Here is a 24,352-nt window from a genome sequence, read left to right on the forward strand (position 1 = left end):
ACATGTTAGAAAGCCAAATAACTTGTTCAGCAATTATTATAAGGGTAATGAATTCCTAATAAATGTTGTATTCTGAACAAATAAATTGACTCAATATTTTAAAAATACTTTGCTCTAGTGTTGATTAGACGCATATTAAGATCGGTAAACTGAAGACTGAAATATAAAATCGAGATTGATGGATTGAGGACAATAAATCAGCCATTCATTAGTTTTTGAAAAGAATTTATTTTTTTGTCAAAATGCAGACAATACAGAAGTAATGTATTTCATTCAATTAGTTTACTTGTAGAAACATGTGTTTTTAATTTATGTGATTTTATTCTGATCGATGTTCAAACATTTGTGTCTGAATTAGGAAGCAAATAAAAAGATAATGAAAGTGAATATGATAGTGGCCACAAGATACAGCCCATGATATTTGATAGAAAAAGGAATTTGCATAATCTCATGACTATTTAATGTTCATAAATAATTAACTCCTCAGGTACTGAAGCAGTCCAAGTCCAACTACAACAAGATCTGGACAATATCCAGGCTTGGGCTGACAAGGGGTAAGTAACATACATGCCACACAAATGCAGGCTATGACCATCACGTATAAGAAATAACCTAACCACCATCCCTTGACATTCGATGGTGTTACCATCACTGAACACCCACTATCAACACTATCCTGAGGATAATCGTTGATCAGGAACTGAATTGGTCTCACCACATAAACACAGTGGCTACAAGAGTAATTCAAATCCTGGCTCCTGAAATCCTGTCCAAACGCTACCAGGCACAAGTCAGGAGTATGTTGGAATACTCCTCACTTGCCTGGTTGAGTGCAGCCCTTCCAACACTCAAGAAACGTGATACCACCCGGAATAAAGCAGCCCACTTGATTGGCACTGCGGCTACTCAGCATCAGTGGTGCAATCTCTACCTCTTCTTATTATCAATAATAAAAGAATTTTACATTGTTCAACTTTCTCATCAAAACCGAGTACAGTATTCACCGCAGCCCTCTTTTATACTAACCAGCAGTATTTCCATCACCAATAGCAGCTCCTCTTAAAATATTTTGTCAGTAACTTGCAATTAACTGATTGCTACAATTACAACTGAAAGCGTGTTGCTGGAAAAGCGCAGCAGGTCAGGCAGTATCTAAGGAGGAGGAGAATCGACGTTTCGGGCATGAGCCCTTCTTCAGAAAGGTACTGAAGAAGCAGTGAACCAAATTTTGAAATGATCTTTCTGAACATAATATATATTAGGTTAAAACTGAAGTAGGTGTCTTACACAACTTGCTGCAAGGACACAGACAGTAGAATCTGACGTGATCATGAGTATGTGGAGGTGAATGTTGGAGACAAGCTGGGACTGTATTGGATTAGTCATGGTGAGAGGGAAAAAATGCTGGATGCAGGGTTTCAGCAGCTGATGGACTGATGCTGAGGCGAGCCATCGGAAACTGAGCAGGAGACCACCATCTAATAGGACAGAGAAACTGACCCATTAGCCTGAAACTGACTGACCACGTGGCTGTCAGTGACTCCAACACAAGTGAATGGAAACATTGCTCAGAGCCTGTTTCTGGAACATTCAACACAACCAGGAAATGGAAAGTGATTAATTAGCTGAAAACAAAGCCACTGCTCTGTTAGAGTCAAAATCATTCAATGTTCAGTTATTGAACATTATTGACTCTCAGAATATTCTAACCTGCAGAATCACAGTAAAAGGGGAAAGTAAACAACATTCTTGGCAAAGACATAATGAACCACCTGCTTATATAAAAACAGCTCAGCAAAAAGGGCTGAATCCTCCACAAACTGACAAACACAGTTACCATCAGATTTATAGATAGACAATGAAATTCTTCAGAAAATCACTTCCCTGCTTATGGTGTGTGGGAGAAACCATTCTCAGTGAGAACTGCCATTTATTTCCTTTGAAAAGAGTCTCATGTTCCCCTCAGAAAAGCAGGTGTGTTGCTCACTTACAGACTGACTTACAGACAAAGGAAACCTGATCAGGGACTCGCAGGTTAATTAAGCTGTTAGTGACAGTCCATTGCACACAACAAGAGCTTAGACCACAACAGATCCTAGTGAAACCAACAATGCAATGAAAAAGGTTTATTAGTCTTTATAATCATGCAGCCTCTCTCAATCAAATAATCCTAGTCAACTTCCAAACATTTTAAAACTATTAATACCAATGTATACATATTTATTTCCTTTCCTAATTTCCTCCAAAAATATATCTGATTATTCCCTTCAAAGTATATTTTAAATGGTTAATTCATAATCACAATTCATTTCCAATTATTCTTAGAGCAAAACAACTTGCAAACTAAAATCGTTTTCATGTCAATAATGACACTGGAAACTTTGTTATGTAGTTTACCCATATTTCCAAATATTATTTTGGTTCATTATTGCAGTGAAGCTAAAATTAAAGTCTTTTTATTTTCTCTGATATCCTTCCATTACTTTATTCCCTAATAACAATGCCCATGGTGTAATGGGTTACAAGCATTGAATAAAATTGAATTTTCATTGCAAGAACTGGTACAAATAATCACATGTTGTCGTTAATTATCATTTATTTTCATTGTATGATCACATTAAATTCACTTAAATAATCACAGTACAATTCTCATCTCGATAGATATGTCGAGTGAATGTCAAATTATTCTTATTTCAAGTAAAACCAAATTACATTTTGCTCTGTTTTATTCCAGGAATGACGGAATATGTTGCATTATTATGATAAACAGGAACAGGTGAAGGTGATGGCTCTCAGACGTGAGGCCTTAAAGCCAAAGAACCAGGTGGTAGTTACAGTGGGGGAGGTACCTAGTGCCCCGCTCTCCTCAGAAGGCAGTGAGGATGGTGACACTGACTGGAACGGCTTAGATGACAAAGCGCACACGTATGGACAGAGAGACGGCAATGAGTGGGATCACCCATTGCCCTATAAGGTCCAAAAGGCCCTCTCTATGGCACCACTGGGCATCTAAGCTCAACTTGGACAGACAGTAGGGAGCAACAAATGGAACTGACAGAAACCAAACATGAACCGTTCACCTGCTGAATGACAGAAGTTGGTGAGTTAACATCCGGCCTGATAGAGAAATGGTAATAATGGGCCTTATTGGGAGAATATAGATGAATTAATTGAGGTACAGTCTCACCGATGATGGTGTCAGGCCAAAAGCTCTCAGGCCAAGATGCCCCGACATGTACATCAGAACCTGTCTCTGCAATGAGAGGGTGCAGGTGCGAGCCGATTCCCACCAGTGCACAGCTGAAAGTGGCTTCAGGCATTTACAGATATGACAGGGACACACTGGGGAGGGGACAGGCTCAATGGGCCAAAATAACCTTGGTGACTCAGGGAACCAAGGGTAATATCGAGGATCATACAGAGAGGAAGCCTGAGGTGTGTAAGGGCCACGGGGGATTACCAAATCCCAATCTGTGATGATGATATCAGTTTGTTGTTTTTAACTGGGACCCCATTTAACTATAATTATAAACATGTGACTCCCAGTGGGAGATCATTCTAACCACCTTCTGAATTGGACCATGAGTGCTGAGACAATCTCAGAAACACAGTGGAATAGCTGCAGTACAGGGAGGGTAACCAGACTGGCAATTTTACAAGTGAAGCAGTAAAGGACATATTGCCAAGGAACGTAGGCAGAGAGAGGGAGATAGATATTCCCATTGTGTGTGTATATGTTCACCGAGGCACATGAATATTCTTTGATGCTGTGTTTGGGAACCAGCAGAGCATAATATTAATACAGGAGCATCTATATCAATTTCCAATATGGATTTGCCCCATATCACCTCAATTGCTAAAATGAGAGCAGTCAGAGAGGGAATCGAAGAAGCTGGATGAAATAAACCTCTCCCGACGCAGATCATGCATATGGCCAGATATGGGAGTGGGAAACTGAGGAAGGGACCATTCTGGGAGTTGCCAGTTTAGAACAGTTCGGCACAACTATTGATGTAGAGACACAAACTGTAATATGGGAACAACCTGAACAGGCCTGGGACAGGAAGCAAAGGAAAGGCGACATCTGCAGAGTAGTAACCTTGCAGGGAGACTGGAACAGTCAGGGAATCTGGGGAGTTATAGCTAGGACCCAAACAGCAGTGTGGATAACTTAAACAGGAATGTGGGTTATTACCTGTAGATACTGTAAAGATCGAGGGCCCTCTCACACCCCACACAAACAGGATCTCATTAAAGCTGAGGAGGCAGTAATTGTGACAGTAACAGATTGACAGAAGCAGGGAATAGTCAGACGGACAGTATCCCAGACTAACTCACAGAAGCCGGACAGCTCATCCCACCTCACTATTTAGTATACCTCACTCAGTAAATCCGCCACGAAAGAGGATCCTACATGAGCGAACCACACCACTGTATTTAATGGACTGAAATCGCAACAGTATATAGTCTCAGCCCTTGATATTGTGAATGGGTTCTGGTTCATACCTGTGGACATGGAATCCCAGAATAAGCTGGCGTTTACTGGCTGAGGAAAACAGTACACCTGGATCCAGTTACCTCAGGGATCCCATAATATTCCACTATATCCTATGGTTGATGGAGTTAGTCACATTGATCTTACCAACACGTCATTACCTCAGTTGGTGAGAAAGAACATATCCAGATATTAAACAGAATATAGTGCCAGGTCAGGCAGGCCGGGCTTAAAATTAACCCACAGAGAGTGGGAAGGTAGGGGACCTGGGACATCACATCAGGGAGATCAAATCAGGAAGGGAGAGGGGACAATCCCAGCGGAACGACAGACCATGATTTTAAAACTATCCACCCCCACAGCGTGAAGGAGGTAAGGCAAACATTAGGATTGTTTAATTACTGTGGGAATTTTGTGGAGAATTCTCCAGAATTGGCAGAATCATCACAAACCCTGACAGAAGCACGGACATTAGCCAGGGGTCAGGGAGTCAACATCTACACACACAGTCAGCATGCCTTTGGTATTGTTCATGACCATGTGTTGGCCTGTGCGCGGTGAGGGTATATCACCCTGTCTGGGGGCCACATAGAGCACGAAGCACAGGTCAGATAGTTAGTGGGAGCAGTTAACTATCCCATTGAAGCAGCAATAATGAAGATTAGAGCTCACAGGGAAGTAGAAACCCCACACCAACGGAGCAGTAAGTATGTGGGGAACGCGAGTGAAATACTGACTGAAACAGGGCAGACATTTGGGGAAGTGGCAGTGGCAGTAACTGCAGAAGTGAGTAAGGAAAGTTTAAAGACCTTCGCAGATACAGCCCCACAACAGGAGAATGAGGAATGGGAAAAGGGTGGGGCAGTAATAGGACACGTCAGTGTCTGGATGATCCAGCAGTGCCACTACACTGTATAAGACAAACAGTATTAAAAACATATCATGGGCTGGCCCATATTGAGGAGGATAAAATGCAATATCAGATGATCCACTCCAATCCTTGCCTGGAACAGGGAGAAATACAGCAAGGTTTTGTCGAAGGTGTGTAGTCTGTTCACAGTGTGAGCCAGGGAAAGCAATCAGGATAAAATGGAGGCAGCAGCAGGGACCCAGGGGCCCATGGGAACAAGTACAGATGGGTTTTACACACCCACACCCATCCCAATCCCAGGGAAGGAAGTCCTGCTGGGTTTTAATAAATAGGTTTACTCAGTGGGTGGAAGCATTCCCCTGCAGATTCTGACCAAGGGACACATGTTACAGGGAACATAGCTAAAGAGCTATGTGCCCTGTTTGATACTGAACAGAAATCCCATCACCATACCAACCCCAGAGCTCTGGGACAGTAGAAGGAATGACGCAGACACTTAAAGCTCGTCTGACTAAGGCTTTCTCAGAGACAGTGCAGCGATGGGTTAGAGTACTCCCCACCAGCCTAACGAAACTGAGGACAAGCCCAGAAAAGGGGACGGGGCTGTCCCCCTTTGACTTAATCACTGGATGGATGATGCAGATGGCACAGGGTATAGTAGTGGGAGAACCGGAGATGTGTGGTAGTGGGAGGGCTGGAGATGTGCAATGATAAGGTTAGGGTTAAACCATTTGTGAAAGAGCTAACAAAGCAGCTGCATGAGCTGAGAGAATCAGACTGTGAAAGGGAACGCGGAAATATCGGAGCTGACATTCCAAACCCTGGAGTTCAGGTCAGGGGGCAAATATTACTGGAATGTATGAAGTAAACACATCAAAATGCTGGACATATCTGGGGGAGCCGGAGAGGGACCTCTCCCACCATATATTAGTAAGGAGCTCTGAATAAACATTGGTCGTGCTGCTCAACACAGAACTCAAGGCTCCTCTTTGATATTTCTCTCAGCAACAGTTGTGCAGGGGTATGTTGCTGGCTGGAGGTCTATGGCTAGTGCTGTTCCACAAGGATCAGAACTGGGATATCTGTTGTTTGAAATGTATATAAATGAAAAGTTTGAAAATGTAAATGATTTAATTAGCATGATTCGGAGATGCCGGTGTTGGACTGGGGTTTAATTAGCAAGTTTGGAGATGGCGCAAACTGTTGAAGTTGTGAATTGTGAAGAATGATGTCAAAGGATACAGCAAGAAAAAGGTGAGTCGGAAAGTTTTGTGGAGAAATTGCAGATATATTTTAATTCAGACAAGCATGAGGTGATGTGTTTTGGAAGACACATAGCAAGAGGAACGTATACAATAAACAGAAGGGTCCTGAGCAGCTCTGATATACAGAGGGATCTTCAGTTGCAAGCTGACAGATCCCTGAAAGTGGTGAAGGAGGTGAATGGCAGGTTTGCTTTCTTCTGTCAGGGGAGTGAATATAAAACTATAATCAGGCCACCTTTGGGGTATTGTGTGCCGTTTTGATCACCACATTATAGGTAAAATGTGAAGGCGTTTGGGAAGGTGGAAGCAAGTTTTCCAGGAGGTTTCCTGGATTGGGAGAGGTTGGAAAATCTTGGATTGTTGTCTTTGGAAAGTCAATGGCTGTGGGGTGACACAACTGGCACAGACAGAGTTTGTAAACCATGGTTTACTACAGAAATTGCATCCCTTGTTAAGAAGAAGAAAGAGGCTTATGTGTTGACGAGGCAAAATGGTACAGATGAAGCAATAGAGATTACAGATCAGCTAGGAAACATTTAAGGAGAGAGTTCAGGTAAGCAAAGGGAGGACACAAGCAGTCTTCAGCAAATAGAACAAAGGATAACCCTGAAATTTTCAATAGGTATGTGAAGAATAAAAGGATGTTTAGGGTAGGAATAGAGCTAATCAAAGACAGAAGTGAGAAGTTTTTATGTTTTTTATGTATTGTTATTTTTATGGGCGGCACGGTGGCACAGTGGTTCGCACTGTTGCCTCACAGCACCAGAGACCCGGGTTCAATTCCCGCCTCAGGCGACTGACTGTGTGGAGTTTACACATTCTCCCCGTGTCTGCGTGGGTTTCCTCCAGGTGCTCCGGTTTCCTCCCACAGTCCAAAAATATGCAGGTTCGGTGAATTGGCTCTGCTAAATTGCCCGTAGCGGTCGGTGAAGGGGTGAAATGTAGGGGAATGAGTCTGGGTGAGTTGCACTTCAGCGGGGTCGGTGTGGGCTTGTTGGGACGAAGGGCCTGTTTCCACACTGTAAGCAATCTAATCTCAAAGTTGAGTGTGGACCCTGCAGAGATCAGAAAAGTGCGAAATGAACATTTCTCATTGGTGCTTACACAGGAAAAGAAGAATATTTTAGAGGACAAAAATGAGGTACGCGATACTAGACTAGAAAGGATTGAGGTTAGTTATGCACAGGTGCTATCAATTCTAGAAGGAGTGAAAGTAGACAAGTCCCCAGCCCGGATGGGGTTTATCCGTGGATTCTCTGCAAAGCTAGGGAAGAGATAGCAGAGCCTTTGGCTTTGGTATTTGAGTCATCATTGTCAATGGGTTTAGTACCCGAGGACAGGAGGATTGCAAGTGTTGTGTCCTTGTTCAAGAAGGGCTGCAGAGATGACCCAGGTAATTATAGACCAGTGAGCCTTACTTCCATTGTAGGAAATGTTTTGGAAAGGATTATAAGAGATAACAGTTATAATCATCTCACAAGCAAAAATTTGATTTCAGATAGTCAACATAGTTTTGTTAAGGGCAGGTCGTGTCTCACAAACCTCGTTGAGTTTTTTGAGACGGTGACCAAGCATTTAGATGAGACTAGGACAGTTGACGTGGTATACATGGACTTCAGTAAAGCCTTTGATAAGGTTCCACATGGTAGGTTGTTAGAGAAAATGCAGAGGTATGGAGTTGAGGGTGATTTAGCAGTTTGGATTAGAAACTGGCTTTCTGAAAGAAGGCAGCGAGTGGTGGTTGATGGAAAATATTCAGTCTGGAGCCCAGTTACTTGTGGTGTTCCACAAGGATCTGTTTTGGGACTACTGCTGTTTGTCATTTTTATAAATGACTTAGACGCAGGCATAGGTGGATGGATTAGTAAATTTGCAGACGACACTAAAGTCTGTGAAGTAGTAGACAGTTTGGAAGAATGTAACAGGTTGCAGGGGGATTTAGATAAACTGCAGAATTGGGCTGAGAGGTGCAAGTGGAGTTCAATGCAGCTAAATGTGAGGTGATGCACTTTGGCAGGAATAAAAGGAAGGCAGAGTACTGGGTCATTGGAAAAATTCTTGGTAGTGTGGGTGTGCAGAGGGATCTTGGTGTCCATGTACATAGATCCCTGAAAGTTGCCACCTAGATTGATAGTACTGTTAAGGCGGCATATGGCGTGTTAGGTTTCATGGGGAGAGGGATTGAGTTCTGGAACCACAATATCATGCTGCAACTATACAAAATGCAGGTGCGGCCACAGTTTTAATATTGTGTACAGTTCTGGTCGCCCCATTACAAAAAGGATGTGGAAGCATTGGAAAAGGTGCTGAGGAGATTTATCAGGATGGTGCCTGGTGTGGAGGGAATGTCTTAAGAGGAAAGGCTGAGAGACATGGATCTGTTCTCATTGGAAAGAAGCCGGCTAATGGGGGATTTGGTAGAGACATACAAGATGATCAGAGGATTAGATATGGTAGACAGTGAAAGTCTTTTTCTTAGGATGATGACGACAGCTTGTATGAGAGGTCATAACTACAAATTGAGGGGTGATAGATTTAAGTCAGAGACAAATTCTTTACACAAAGAGAATGGTAAGTGTGTGGAATGCCCTACCTGCTAAGGTAATCAACTCAACCACATTAGGGAGCTTTAAACAATCCTCAAATAAGCTCATGGATGATGTTAGGATAGTGTAGGGGGACGAGTTGAGAAAATTCCACAGGTCGGCGCAACATTGAGGGCCGAAGGGACTGTTCTGCACTGTATTGTTCTATGCTCTATGTTCTATAATCTGAATCTTTTTCCAAGGTAGAAATGACAAATTCTAGAGGCCATAGATTTCAGGGGACAGGGGTAAAGTTAAAGAAAATAAAAACCGGGAGAACAGCAGATGCTGTAAATCAGAAACAAAAACAGAAGTGTCTGGAAATGCTCAACAAGTCTGGAAGCATCTCTAAAGAGAAATCAGAGGTCACATTTCAGAAGAAGGACCCGAAACATTAACGGATTTTTATTTTCACAGATGCTGCAAGACCTGCTGAGCATTTGCAACAACATGTGAAAGTTTAAAGGGAGTTATATCAGGCAAGTCTCGTATGCAAAAGGTGATAGATGACTGGAAATGTACTTTCCTGGGAGGTGGTAAATGCAGAAACAATCACAATGCTTAAGAGGCATTTGGGCAGGCACATAAGCGGACAGGGGTTGGCAGGGATATGGATCATGTCCAGGCCGGTGGAATTAGTTTGGAATGGCATCATGGTCTGCACAGACATAATGAGCCAAATATTAAGATGCTGTACTTTTCTGTTTTCCAGGGGGTACTGTGCATGGAGCGAGAGGTAATATTTTTTTCTAACACACAGTGAGTTGATACATTTTGAGAGAAGCAATGTAGAAAGGAAATATATATTTGGATAGCACAGACACGAAGAGTAGAGACTGAGGGAAGGGGGTGGGGGGTGGGGAGGAATGTGTACAATTCTTTAAAGGAGAGAAAACATAATCAGAGTGTTTTGACCAAAATATATGGGAACCTGGGTTTCATTAATAAAGGGAATGAGAACAAATTCATGGAAACAATTTCATTGACTGATTAGGTCACAATCAATCATTGTATCCAATTCAGGTCAACAAATTCCTGCTCAGGAAGGATCTGAGTGATCTTCAGAGTGTGCAGTACAGACTTACTGGTGTGGTGCACTGATGAAGAAAATGCAGTTACTGGATTGATTTGGAAAAAAGATTGTTATTTTCTTTGAAGAAATCAAGTTGAATATATCTTGATAGATTAAAATTGATAAGATTATAACACACCTCGATAGAGCAGACAATAAAATAAATTGCACTCAATAGGTGATGGCTCAAAATTTAAGATCAAATATAACGTTTTGAGAAAGTGGAAGATTGCAATGTTCCACTGACTGTATTGGCTGGAAATATGCAGAACGTGCTGCCTATTATAGTGTTGCAAGTAGAGATGATCAAAGATTAACAAATACGATTATATCAGATCTGAGGGAAATAAACTTTCAGGGTTTTGAGGACAATTGGAGAATGAGAACAAGGGATTCTGCTGCAGAGAGCCAGCTTGAATTTGATGGGCCCCTTTCTGTGCCATAACATTTTTTTTTGTACTTGCTCAAATTGTTCTGGTTATTTGTCTTCAGGGTTAAATTATCATTAAGGTAAATCTGCTCTGTGTTCATGCTCATACCAACACAGGTTGTCCTTCCACAGCAGGAGATAATGTTTACTGCTTTACACTTGGTTCTCGGGGAGTCCCCAGGTAAGGTACCCAGAACTGAAAATCTGCTCCAGGGTGTTTTAACCAGGATTGTGAAGATCTTGGAATATCTAGTGCCACACCAATACCTGAAATACTTTCCGACTGACTGACTAAATGAAATATGTTCCTTCCACACCATGTTGGTGGCTGGAGTTCTGTGGTCAGTGTTGTTCCACAAGGATCAGAATGGGAACATCTATTGTCTGTAACATATATCAATGATTAGCATGGAAATGTAAACGATTTGATTAGCAGGTTTATAGATGGAAGAAATTGATAAAGTTGTGAATCGTGAAGAATGTTGTCAAAGGATACAGCAAGAAATAGATCAGTTGGAAAACCTGTACGGAGATAGATTTTAATCCAGACAAGTGTGAGGTGATGTATTTTGTGAGGCTCATTGCAAGAGGAATGTATTCACTAAACTGAAGGGCTCTCAGCAGCATTGATGTACACAGGGATCTCCAGGGGCAAGTTCACAGCTCCCTGAAAGTGGTGAAGGAGGTGGATGGCATACTTGCCTTCTTGTGTCAGGGACTGAATATAAAACTGTCATTAGGCAACATTTGGAGAATTGTGTGCTGTTTTGATCACCACATGAAAAGGAGGATGTGGAGGCTTTGGACAGCGTGAAAACAGGTTTACCAGGATGTTGCTTGGATTGGGAGAGGTTGGAAAGACTTGGATTTTTGCGTTGGGAAAGTCAGTGGCTGTGGGTGATCCGAAAGGCTCAGACAGAGTGAATAATCTGAATCTTTTCCCAAGGTGAAAACGGCAAACTCTACAGGCCAGAGTTTTAAGGGGAGTGGGGGCAAGTTTAAAGGAAATGAAAACTGAACCAACTGCAGATGCTGTAAACCAGAAACAAAAACATTTTCTGGAAAAGTTCAGCAGGTCTAGCAGCTTCTATGAAGATAAATTAAAGTCAACGTTTCTGAGGAGGGGTGACCAGACCCGAAATATTAACTGATTTTTCTTCACAGATGCTGCATGATCTGCTGAGCATTTCCAACAACACCTGAGCAAGCTTAAAGGGAGTTGTGTCAGACAAGTTTCTTATGCAGAAGCTGGTAAGTGACAAGAATGTACTTTCCTGAGAGATGGGAAAAGCAGAAACAATCAGAATGTTTCAGAGGCATTTGGACAGACAGATAAGCAAGCATGGATTGGCAGGGATATGGACAGGCAGATGGAATTAGTTTGGAATGGCATCATGGACCGCACAGACACGGTGGGCCAATTATTCCGGTGCTGTCCTGTTCTGTTTTCTAGCGGGTAGAATGTGTGGAGCGAGAGATAATACTTTGAGTGGAATATGTCTCTTCTTTAGAACACACAGTAAGTTGATACATTTTGAGAGAAGCAATGTAGAAAGGGAATATATATTTGAATGGCACAGACACAGAGAGCAGGACAGCAGGAATGGGGGACAATGTGTACCAATCCTTAAAGGAGAGAAATCATGTATTTTGGGTAAAACAAATGGGATGCTGGGCTTCATTAATGGAGGAATGATAACAAACTCACGGAAAAGATTCTGACCCTTGACAAAGCTTGAGTTAGGTCACAGTCAATCATTGCATTCAATTCTGGTCAACAGATTCCTGGTCAGAACGAGGAAGTTAAAATACCATAGAGGGACCAGTTCCATACCTTTTGCTTCTCTTTCAGGACACCGTGGGGTCTCAAGGGTTAAACATTACCTTGCAAAAGGCCTTATTTGATCAACTGAAGGCCTGTACTCTTAGAATACAGACAGAACACCATAGAATGGTGGAGGCTGACAGTATCTCAAAATAGAACCTCTTGCAGCCAGACATGTGGATTGCCCCGTAATCCCAAACAGAGGAATTTGCCCTTTCCAGACGAGACTGGTAGCCCTGGGCACAACTCTGTTAAACTGCCTCCCACTCCCATTGTCTTACCTCCCCTCCATATTAGCATAGGTAAGTGAATCCCTTATTTACTGAAGGAAGAACTATTCTGCCTTAATCTCCTCCCATCAACACATAATCATGAACAATACGATCATCAGTTTCTGTAATCCATTACACGTTATCACAGGACATCGTCATTCATCAAGCTTTGTAAGGTCATAATTACCTACTTTAAACTATGTAATGACAATCGTCCATGTGACTGATATGTCTTTGCCTAATTCCTATTAAATATACTGTCTCTGTGGGTAAGGCAGAGATTCGTGAAGAAGAGTGTCTACAAGTAGACACTCAGCTACTTTCGAGACATTTTGAAACTGTCGCCGGCTGTCCAATAATAAAGTTACTGCTGTTGTGCAGAAAACTTGCATCGTATGGATTTGTGGAACAAAATAGGCATCAACAATGAAGGATATGAGTGATCTTCAGACTGTGGCATACAGACTTACTGGAGTGGCTCACTGATGAAGAAAATGCAGTCACTGGATTGATTTGAAAAAATTGCGATTTTCTTTGAAGTGAAAAAGTTGGATATATTTTTGATAGAGCTGTATAAGATTATAACAGACCTAGATATAGCAGACAAAAATATCTGCATTCGATAGGTGATGACACAAGAGTTAAGGTCAGATGTAAGGTTTTGAGACAGTGGGAGATGAGCAAGTGTTTCTGCTGACTGTATTGGCTGGAAATATGCAGAACATGTTGCCTATTATGGTGATGCAAGTAGAGAAGATCAATGATTGATAAAAACAATTAGATCAGTTCTGAGGGAAATAAACTTGCTGAGTTTGGGGTACGTATGGGGAATGAGAATATGGGATTCTGCTACAGAGAGCCAGCTTGGATTTGATGGGCGTTTTTCTACGCTATAATGCATTTTATTTGGACTTGCTTAACTTGCTCTGGTCACCGATTAAGTTGTCACTGAGGTAAATCTGCTCAGTGTTCCTACTCAGACCAATCCAGGCTGTCCCTCCACAACAGGAGATAATGTTTACTGCTTTATACTGGGTTCTTTGGGGGGGGGGGGGGGGGAGAGCTATCGGTGTGTGTAACAGTCTGTCAGCACTTATCTGAAATGGCACAACACCAGTGCAGCCACACTAGGGATCGACTCTGGAAATGTGGGGAATGTCAGAAGGAAATTCTTTACCCATCCCACCTGGAAACTGGCCAAACCAGTCAGACTGGGGAGCTGTTCACCTGCTGTGTGCGTGTGTGTGTTGGGGAAGGGATTCACTCAGGCATCCATTCTGCTGAGACACCAGTCAATTTACTGATAGCCACAGTTGAAGGATTTTTTCCTCTTTTTCACGCCAAATAATGAACAATGGTTTTGACAGCTCATAAAGTTGTGCACATAGAAATTAGCTTTGGAAATGTTCACAACATTGTTGAACATGTACAGATTCAGACTGGGTACAGACTTTTATTTTCCTTTGTTCATTCACAGGATGAGGGTGTCGCTGGCCCGGCAGCATTTACTGCCCATCCCTAATTACCCAGGGGGCAGGTAAGAGTCGACCACATTGCTGTAGGTCTGAGGTCAAAATGTTGGCCAGACCAGGTAAGGATGGCAGCTTCATTCCTGAAAGGGCATTACTGAACCAGATCGGTTTTTCTGACAACCGATTAATGGTCATCATTAGACTCTAATTTCACAAGTTTTTTTTATTGAATTCAAATTCCCCCATCTGCTGCAATAGGCTTTGAACCCAGGTCTCCAGAACACTATCTGGGGTTTTAGATTAACTGTCTCGCGACAATACCACGAGACCAATACTTCCCCACATCGCTGTCCATCTGCACAGAGTGAGCAGTGATTTTCTGGTTCATCAGAACTGGGTAATCACACATATGTTTGCTCAATGATTGCAGGAGTTGGATGTTGATTGGCTATTGACATCCATCTCCGAACCATGTATTCTGGGGTTTTTTTCTGATGATGATTGGAAGCATCATCAGTCTTGTTATCTTTTGGAGATAAAAACAGTTTCAATTAGCTTTCTGCTAAATGCATGGCAATCAATTCTATCTCACAACTCTCAGGCAGATTAGTTTCTTTTGAAGGGTTCTCCATCTCCCCAACCTCCTTCATCCTCACCTCCAACAATACAATAATCTCACAGAGTCTCTTTGTGACTATGAATGAGACAATCTGATCAGCTGCTTCTTCCCCAACTCCTATGTCAAGTTGGATCTTAAACTCCCCTTGCTGCAGTTGTGGTCCGGCATCATTGTTCAGTGTTTCTTGTATTTCGTGTCTTGGCCTATCAGTGTTCATGATACTGCATGTATTATATGGGGCCAACAGTGTAAGAGTTTAGCTCACTCCTTCCAAGAACTGCAGTAGAATTGTACTCCAACAAATCTTATACAATCAGAGCTCCGCATATTCCCCAACTTGCCTCTTACCATCAAACCAGAGTATCAGTCCTCATTCAACTGAGAGAATTCAGGAAGGCATGTCGGTAAAAGCAGCATGAATACCTAAAAATGATGAAGTTCCCAAAGAGGACTACTTGTGTGCCTAACAGCAAGTGATAGACAGAGTGAAGCAATCCGGGAAACAACAGAACAGATCTAAGATTTGCAGTCCAACCAAATCCAGTGTGAATGAAGTCAGAGCACAGCTGGAGTTCTGAGGACAGTTCTTTTCAAGATATGAACCAACAAGAATGTCAGACTGGATTAATTATCATGAAACTCAAGTCCGTTTGATATTCATATATTTACAATCAGTGTTCAATTCACCAAATGTAGCTGAAGGTAAAGATAATCTTCAAGTAATTGTCACAGTGGAGACATTTGAATACTTGGTCAGCAACTTTAAGCCTGTTGTGTTTAGAAAGTAATACTTTTAAAGAGATTTTAAAAAGTAAGGTTACTTGAGTATAATGGAAGAAGTTGATTGGTAGGTAGCTGATAATGTTGTTTTAATCTGAAGTTAATTTAGGATGTGTTAACAAATAAACACATGGTAGGGAATCCCAGCCCCATGGAGTGCACATCCAGTTCCAAGTGGGAAAACCAGGACACGTCTTGTGTGAGCGACAACCACAAGAACACGGAGGTGACATGGGAAATATCAGCAACACTCATTTGACTGCAGTTAATGTACTGCACACACTTCTCATCCCCTTATTCCAGGGTTACTGTGATCACACCAGAGAGGATACAGAGGAGATTGATCAGAATGTTTCTACAATTGGAGAATTTCTGCTCTGAGGAAAGGTTGGATAGGCTGGGGATGATTTCCGAGGAGGATGAGCTGAGATTTAATTGAAGTAATAAAATGCTGAGGAATCCAGATCGAGTGGATAGGAAGGAGCTATTCATTAACTGAGAGGTCAGAAACTGAAGGATTTAGATTGAAACAAATTCCCAGAAAGAAGGGGAGGGAAGAATTCATTTCACTCGGAGATGGTGGGGAGCAGGAACTCATTGATGGGGTGGCAGAGGCAGTAACCAGCATCACATTAGAACAAAAGGACATGGATGTAACTGAAATGCTGGAACATGCAGGGCCGTGGATTAAAGTCTGCAGAATGGGATCATTGTGATTTATTTAACATTTCTCCAGAATATTAAACTCAAGTCCAATTTGAGAATTTATGAACATCATGCGACCTGAATTCCAAATGTCAGAATAAATTTATCAGGAAGTTACAGCACAGATCGAGGCCACTTGGCCTATCCTGCATGTGTTGGCTGAAATAGAATGACCCAGGCTTTACAGCGTTCTGTACTCACCAATGAGAGCAACAATTTCAGACTGCATACTCTGCCCTCTATGTTGTTATAATCTGCTTTTTCAATGTATTTCTTTGACAGCTGCTCACCTTATTTCCTTGTTTCTTTCCCAGCCCTAACTCCATTCCCCATGGACTTGAGGGACTACCATTTCTGTAATTTAACCTCTCCTGCCTTGCCCCGTGTGACAGACTGTCTTTTTGTCCTTGTCTCCCTCCCACCTTGCTCACAACTTGTTTCAGTTCTGATGGTTTCCAGACCTCTGTGACTTCACTGCGCCCCCGGGTCAGTGGCACGAGTTTTGAATTCTCTTCCTCATGAGATAATTGGAAATTTTTCTGGCTGCAGTTACCCCCAGATTTTATTTTGAAAAAAAAAGAGGATTTGCGTCAGAGTCAAGTATTTCTGAGACTTCATCCCAAAATCGTGAGCACTTAGACATAATATGTGTTTCTGTGGGTGCTCACTCAATCCTTTCCTTCAGTTTTACATCAATTTCACACTGTATGTGAGGGTGGGAATGAATGTGTAAATATAAATACTCCAACCGAAACCCCTCACAAGTCAGGAACTGTTTCTGGTACTAGCATCACTCACAACAGGAAAATAAAGGTTCAGTCACAAATCTGACAGAAACACAGAGGTTATAATCACCAGGAAAAACTTAACAGCTTAAAACTCTTAAGAAAAGAGGAGGCTGAGAGACAACCTGGTACAAGTAGGAAGCTTTGTGTCTGTGTTTTCAGAGATATGAGGTTGAAATCATTGGGTTGGAACCATGTTTCACTGCCCCGGGTCATCAAAGGTGCTATCTAAATGTGCATCTTTCTTTCTGCCTATCTGTCTGAGTCAACAATCAGATGGATATGTCATTGTCTGAGTGTTTTCCCAAATCCCTGATTGAATCTACCTCCCCCCACAATCTCAGGTGCCAGCTGCCTCTAGTCCACCCACATGGGCATGTTGAAGAGCATGACAGGAGAATGGATTGAAACCGAGAGTTCAATGCCAGAATTAAATAGGAAGAAGTAAATAAACAGGATCTTTGGATCCCAGGGGATACAGACTCCAGGATTAGTCCTTGTGGGCATTCCCGCAGTAACACGAGACAGCATCCCATGATGAGAGTTAAATCCGGGTGGCAGTGGAGGGAGCCACTGAACATGAGCAGGTTTAGTTCAAACACAGGAGGTTTGTTCAGTCAGTAACAGTGTGTTAGACATGGAGGTGAAGTGAGCAGTGAGGGGAAATGTTACCACAAGCTGCAGATGGATCACTTTCATTGGGACAGGAGGAAGCCATTCAGCCCTTCAACCCTACTCTGCCATTCAATAGATCATGGCTGATTTGTGGCCTAAGTTGCAATGTTCAAAACCTCCAAACTCATCAATAAACTCCTCTGCAACAGACAAGATCAATATTCAAAAACGAAACATCTTCAAATGCTGGGAAATCAGGAACAAAAACAGAAAATGCTGGAAAAAAAATCAGCAGATCTGGCAGCATCTGTGGAGAGTGAAACTTTGGGTCCAATGACCGGTCAGGTGACCAGCTGCAGCTGACCATTCTGCCTTTTCTGTAACACTCTCTGGAGCAGGTTCTGGTGCGAGGGGAAAGAGACTGTCAATAACAACTGAGAAAATATGAGGATGTGCTCAATCAGAATAAAACACATGTTGGTCTTTCACTTTTAATTCAACTGTAAACATTATTCATTATCATTTCAGAAATAAGATAATAGGTCGGAAATCAACTCTTCATGTCATTGGGTCTGAGAAACTGTTAATTCTGACCTGATCCAGCCGACATGTGAATCTAGATACTGAATAACGTGGTTGACTCTGAACCATCTCCTGGGCAGTTAGAATGGATGACAAATGCTGCCCCATCAAGCCGTGATCCCACGAACAAACAAAACAAATCCAATCACTGTGGTTACTTGTGAACTTGCTGGTGTTATTAGAATAGGACGAATGGGAAGGTTTATGGGGTAAAGGGAGAATAATAGCATTCAGTGAGGTGATCCTTTGGAGAGCTGATGAGCCAATCAGCCTCCTTTTGCACAGTAACAATTCAGTAAATATTTCATTCTGAGCCCTCCAAGGAAATATCAGGGCAGGGTTTGTAAAGAGGTCAGATTGAATGAGTGTCTCGGTGAGCACAAGGGAGACACAGGTACAGAGAGCTATTGGGATGGATTAAATTATATTTTATACATTTGCATAGTCATCAACTTTACAGCAGTTAAAACTGAGAGTGTAATTAGAGCAGCAAATACATATTAAACTTTTATGCAGCTAAAGGGGATGCTGGGTAAAGACACCGTAGTTAGTGTTTATTTTATTCCAGGCACACCAGCCTAGGAGCACATCCTTCCTGGATCTATCCTCTCGAGCTCTTGAAGACTTTTGTTCCTTTGAAGTGTTTCGTGTTTAGATACTCCAGAGAAGACAACTTCAAGCTCCTCAATCTCTCCTGCCAGGGCAATGCTGCTGTTAGAATTCAATTCACTGGTGCATGTTACTGGCTGCTTCATGGACTGGAACTGGAACTGGAAATTGAGACTGAATGGTTACTGTATAAAATATCTTCAATGGTATTGCCAGACGTGAGTGGTTTTAGGAAAATGACCTTGACTTACGGGCATTAAGCGTCAGAGCACTTCCTGTTGTGGGGCATCCTGTTTAGATTCAATCTGTTGATAACTATTAGAACTGACTTGCACTGGCTCTGTCAAAGTGGTCAGAGCATTATGGCTGTCATCGAAGCTGGTAACAAACTTCCCACGGGTTAAAAATCGTAAATGATCGAGTAGGTACGAGGTCTGATGTCACTGTTGGAGTATTGATGTTGTTGTTAATCACATTAACTCGGCTGGAGTTGACTGAATTTATATTATCTCTTTCTGAATCTCAGGATGTCTCTCTGGGCAATAAGTCTCCACAAACAGCAACGTGACAGTGAGCAGGGATCATCTGTTTTGATTTAAATTGTGACTGTAGCACTGCTATGGATCAGCCATGGGAAATACAGTGTTACAAGGGTGGAGTGCTCCAGGTGGGATGCTCTTTGGATGGTTGGTGGGGTTTGATGGGCCAATTCTCTCCTGCCACACAGTTGGGATTCTATTCTATGATTGAAGATAAAGACTATTCTATGATTGAGGATAAAGCAGGGCGACCTTGGAGAAGGAGCATGTGGTATGTGTCAATGCTCTCGATGCCTTTTGACAGAGGTGGGCATCGCAGGGTATACAGTGCTTTATCTCCACTGCTACCCCCTCACCCCTAACTCTACTTTGATTTGGTCCCTTCCCAATCTGTCATTTGTAATGGTTTGCTTTGCCCGTAATGGGCTTTGTTTGTAAATATTCAATTGGTTACATGGGTGGTTTACTGCTGGTGATTATATATTGACAAAACCCAAAATGGTGTAATGATAAATGTGGGAAGGTTACTCAGCTTGTGTGATAACATGTCTGGGTAGGAGAAATGGGGAAAAAAAGAACACTTCATAGCTCACAGAAGGAGAACTGAAAAGCAGTGAAATCAAACCAAAAGGTTCAGACAAGGAGGGAATATTTCCCTGGAGCTTGAGTAACTGGAAAGTGATGGTGTCCGGGAATAGACAGGATTTTGTTTTACAAGGCGTTTAATATTTTTAAAAACTGTTATATTCAGATAGTTTCATTTCTTTTAGTTTTATTTATTGTGGATTAAATAGCTACAATATTTTTAAACCAAATTCACAAACCTTGTGTTAAAGACAAGTGTTAAATAAAATCCATCAAACCATCTCTCACTGAAAACTGATGTGGATGTGCAATCTCGTGGAGAATCCCTGCCCACTTCTTCCTACCTGGTAGATAGCAGCAGGAGGCCATTCAGCCTTTCAATCCTGCTCCACCATTCAAGGGGAAACAGCTAACCATGCAGCTCAATCTCCTGTTCCTGCTGTGTTCCAATCCTCTTTCATGACTTTAACTCAAAGAACTATATCTAAGTCCTCCTTTGGCTTCACTGCCTTTTGTTCCAGTGACGTTGTTGTGTTACTGTGTGGGTGTAGGCAGGGGTAATGTGATTGTACTGCCTCCTGGAGGATGCACTCAGCGTCCCTCATCATCCTGCAGTAACATCAACTGGGTTTCAGCAACGAGAGATAGAACCCATTTCCAGGATATGGGCATCACTAGCTCAGCCACCATTTATTTCCCATCTTTAGTTAGCCTTGAGAAGATGGTAGTGAGCTGCTGTCTTGTACCATTCACAGTCCATTTGGCGCAGAGAGACCGACAATGCTGTGAGGAGTGTGTGCAGGATTTTGGCCAAGTGATTCTCCATCTTTGGTTCTTCAAATTCTGGTTAACTTTATCATGATCGGCAAATGATGTTGAGAGTTCAGTCTGCAAATCTTCATCTAACTCCCTGTGTAAAGGAATATGTACAGATTAGAAATTCAGAACAGACAATTCTAGTTTCTCTGGAATATCGTTTTCCCCTTTCTTCCCCCAAAGCTGTAACCCTCCAGCCCACTTACTCTCTCTCACCATTCTGATTCTACTACCCCTTATGTACACCCTCCCCATTCTCATGGAGTTGTTGATAAACAGGTCTATGCCACCACTTCCCGTCCCTGGTTAGACTCTGCACCCTTTCTGGGTTCATTTCCTTTCCCTTCAGTTGCTGCAAGTCAATAATGTAACAGCAGAATGAAACAAAAGGAAACAGAAAGGGAGGTGACAGATCCTGGACAGAAGAGGAACCTTCAGTCTGGGAGAATTGGTCACATCCTTCTTTGTTTCTCATTGGTCGATTCCAGTGTTATGACAAGTTGGGAATATAACTTGGTCCCATGTGGGTGTGGTGACACTTTGACCCTCCAACAGATCAATACTAAAAGCAAATGCGTTCCTCCTCCAGACAATCAGAGTGTGAAATACTTTCCACTAATTACCCCAAAGCACATGCTCCAAAGCTCACCCACATTCTGTACTTGTGCAGTGCCAGGCTTACCCACAGACGTGCGGTCCCTGCCTCGGAATTTGGGAGTTGCAGTCCCCATGCAGCCACTGGAGCCCTGTCTCTGGAACGTGAATGAAAAGTGTGAATGGAGGATGTTCTGTATCGGATCCCCATTCAGACACACAGGACATGTGGGCTGTCACTGGGATTTACTGAGACAACCTGATTTCTGATGTAAGGAACACAGATTCAGCCAACTGGGGGATAGGGACGTTAATAAGGCGCAGTAGGTTATAAGCAGAGGTGGCTCAGTAGCTAGCACTGCTGCCTCACAGCGTCAGAGACCTTAGGCGACTGTGTGGAGTTTACACATTCTCCCCATGTTTGCATGGTTTTGTGCAGTTCTCCAGTTTCCTCACACAGTCCAAAGATGTGCAGGTTAGATGGATTGCCCATGCTAAATTGCTGACAGTGTCCATGCACGTGCCGGTGAGACAATTAGTCATGGGAAATGCAATGTTACAGGGAACGAGTGGGTCTGAATGGGATACTCATCATAGGGTTGGTGTGGACTCGATGGATGAATACCCTGTTTCTGCACTATTGGGACTCTATTATATTCTCACGAGGAAGAATGTACTTGTCTCAATGTGTTGTGAATCTGTGGAATTCCCCGTTCAAAATGCGGTGGATGCCAGGACAATGAGCCAATTTAATGAAGAGATACAGATGTTGAATTTGCAATGAGATGAAGGGTGAGAGAGAGCAGGCGGGAAAATTTAGCTGAGACCGAGCTGAGCTCAATCATCACCGTATTAAATGGTGGAGCTGGTTCGAAGGGCTGCATTACCTCTCCTGTGCCCAGGGCTTATCTTCTTACGGTATTAACTGGAAAGCTGAATCCAAAACTCACCACTTTCACCGAAGGAGATTTTCGGAAAATGACAGATAGTCAGGAGGATTAGCATTCCAAGCTTAGATAGTGAGGAACCGTGTAGGAGATCATAATTTAGCAATTTTAAACTAAGGGGAGACAGTGATTTATGGTTTTAGACTGTGTCTTACATTCACACTGTCCAGAATACTCTGTTGTGAATATCTATCCTGTACTTTATTACAAAGCCAAGGTCTCTGACAATGAAAACCAAAACTCCCAGGAAACATCGCCTTCCCTAGTAATCTGATAAACAGACTTGTGATAAGTCTGGTTGAACTTAGAACACAGATGGAAAGCTGGAAGATTAGATCCATTCCCAAGATCCAGTGCTTAAACAAAAGGAGACTACAATAGGATGAGGCAGGAGTTGGCTAATGTAGACTGGACGCAAAGAGTTTAGGGTGGGGCAGTTGACGGACAGTGCGAGAATATCAAGGCAATTTTTTGAAGTGCTCAGCAAAATGACCGATCAGTGAAAAGGAAGGACCAGAGGAAAAGGGATAATCTGTCATGGGTGGCTCAGGAAATAAGGGAGTCTATCAAACTGAAATAGAATACATACAGATTGGCAAAGACCAAGGAGAAACTAGGAGATTAGAAAAACTTTAAAGATCAACAGAAAGCGAGATGGGATTGGGGGAGAAAAGTGATGAGTAGCTATCCCCAGGGCCAGAATAGCAGTTTACACTGCTAGAGGGGAACCTATTGTGTGGGGAACATATGGCCTCTGTAATTGTTGAAGCATTTAACTGTTACCATAGAGATAATCCTGATCAAGTTAAAAATCACAGCACACTCCAAAAGCTTGTACTTCCAAATAAACCTGTTGGACTATAACCTGGTGATGTGTGGTTTTTAAACCTTGTCCACCCCACCACCGGCTCCTCCACATCAGAATCCTGATAGAGAGCTCCACTGAAACTGAAGCGCCTTTCAGATACTTGAGGGAGCCACGGGGGCATGGGGGAGGGGTGTGTGGTTTAACCACAAAGTGCTGAACTGAACTAGACTTTCTAACGGCCGTTGCCATGGAGATAATACTGAGAGACAGTCTCCATTCAAAGTCCCAAACCACAATGGGAGCTGTACATCGGACAGGCAGGGAGTTACCTGATGCTGCCTGAAGGTGTTCTGCAAGTACACTATCCATGTAACTGCCATGTCTCATCAATAAAGACTCAAAGAAGACCTCTCAGAGTTCTGTGCCGAGTTATTCCTATCCAGCAGGGTTCAGGAATATGAGTACACAGCAGTCAGTCTTCACAGTGGAGGATACGAAGAGCATGGCAGTAATGGATAAGGAGACTAAGGAGGGTGAAGACCTAGATAATAACCATTATCGTGAAAGAGACAAGCTAATGGAGCTAAAAGTAAACAAGTCTCATTGCCCTGATGGAATACATCCCAGGATACCAACAGAGTTAGGGGGAGAAATAGCAAATGCACTTAGAGTTATAGAATCCTGCAGCAGAGACAGGCCCTTTGGCCCAAAGTGGCCCATGCCGACCAGAATGTCCATCCACGCTAACCCTATTTCCCTGCACTTGGCCCATCTGCATATGACCCTTTCCTATCCATGTATTTGTCCAAATGTCTTTTACCTGTTGTGAGTGTTCCTGCCTGAACCACTTCCACTGGCAGCTCATTCCATTTACATACCACCCTCTGTGTAAAACAGTTGCCCCTCAGCTTCCCTTTTATTCTCTCTCCTCTAACCTTAAACTGATCCAATCAAGCTGTCCAATCCTTGAGTTCCTGGGAAAAAGACTGAGTGCATTCACCTTATCCATGCCTCTCATGGTCTTATACACTTCGAAAAAAGAACCCCCTCAGTTTCCTCTGCTCTAAAACATAAAATCCTC

General features: G+C 42.6%; 1 long non-coding RNA gene across 2 annotated transcripts in view; it reads right to left on the minus strand.

Moving 5' to 3' along the window:
• LOC140484493 (uncharacterized) overlaps window positions 1-24,352 on the minus strand; it is a 72,535-nt gene that overhangs the window by 11,986 nt on the left and 36,197 nt on the right. Inside the window, exon 3 of one of the 2 annotated variants that reach the window (XR_011962194.1) lies at window positions 21,412-21,674. The exons of the other annotated variant lie outside the window; for it this stretch is intronic. This is a non-coding gene — a long non-coding RNA (uncharacterized lncRNA). Of the gene's footprint in view, window positions 1-21,411; window positions 21,675-24,352 lie in introns of those variants that run through there. 2 annotated transcript variants of the gene reach the window in all.

This window comes from Chiloscyllium punctatum, chromosome 13 (assembly GCF_047496795.1).
Source record: "Chiloscyllium punctatum isolate Juve2018m chromosome 13, sChiPun1.3, whole genome shotgun sequence".
In the NCBI taxonomy this organism is placed as follows: domain Eukaryota; kingdom Metazoa; phylum Chordata; class Chondrichthyes; order Orectolobiformes; family Hemiscylliidae; genus Chiloscyllium; species Chiloscyllium punctatum.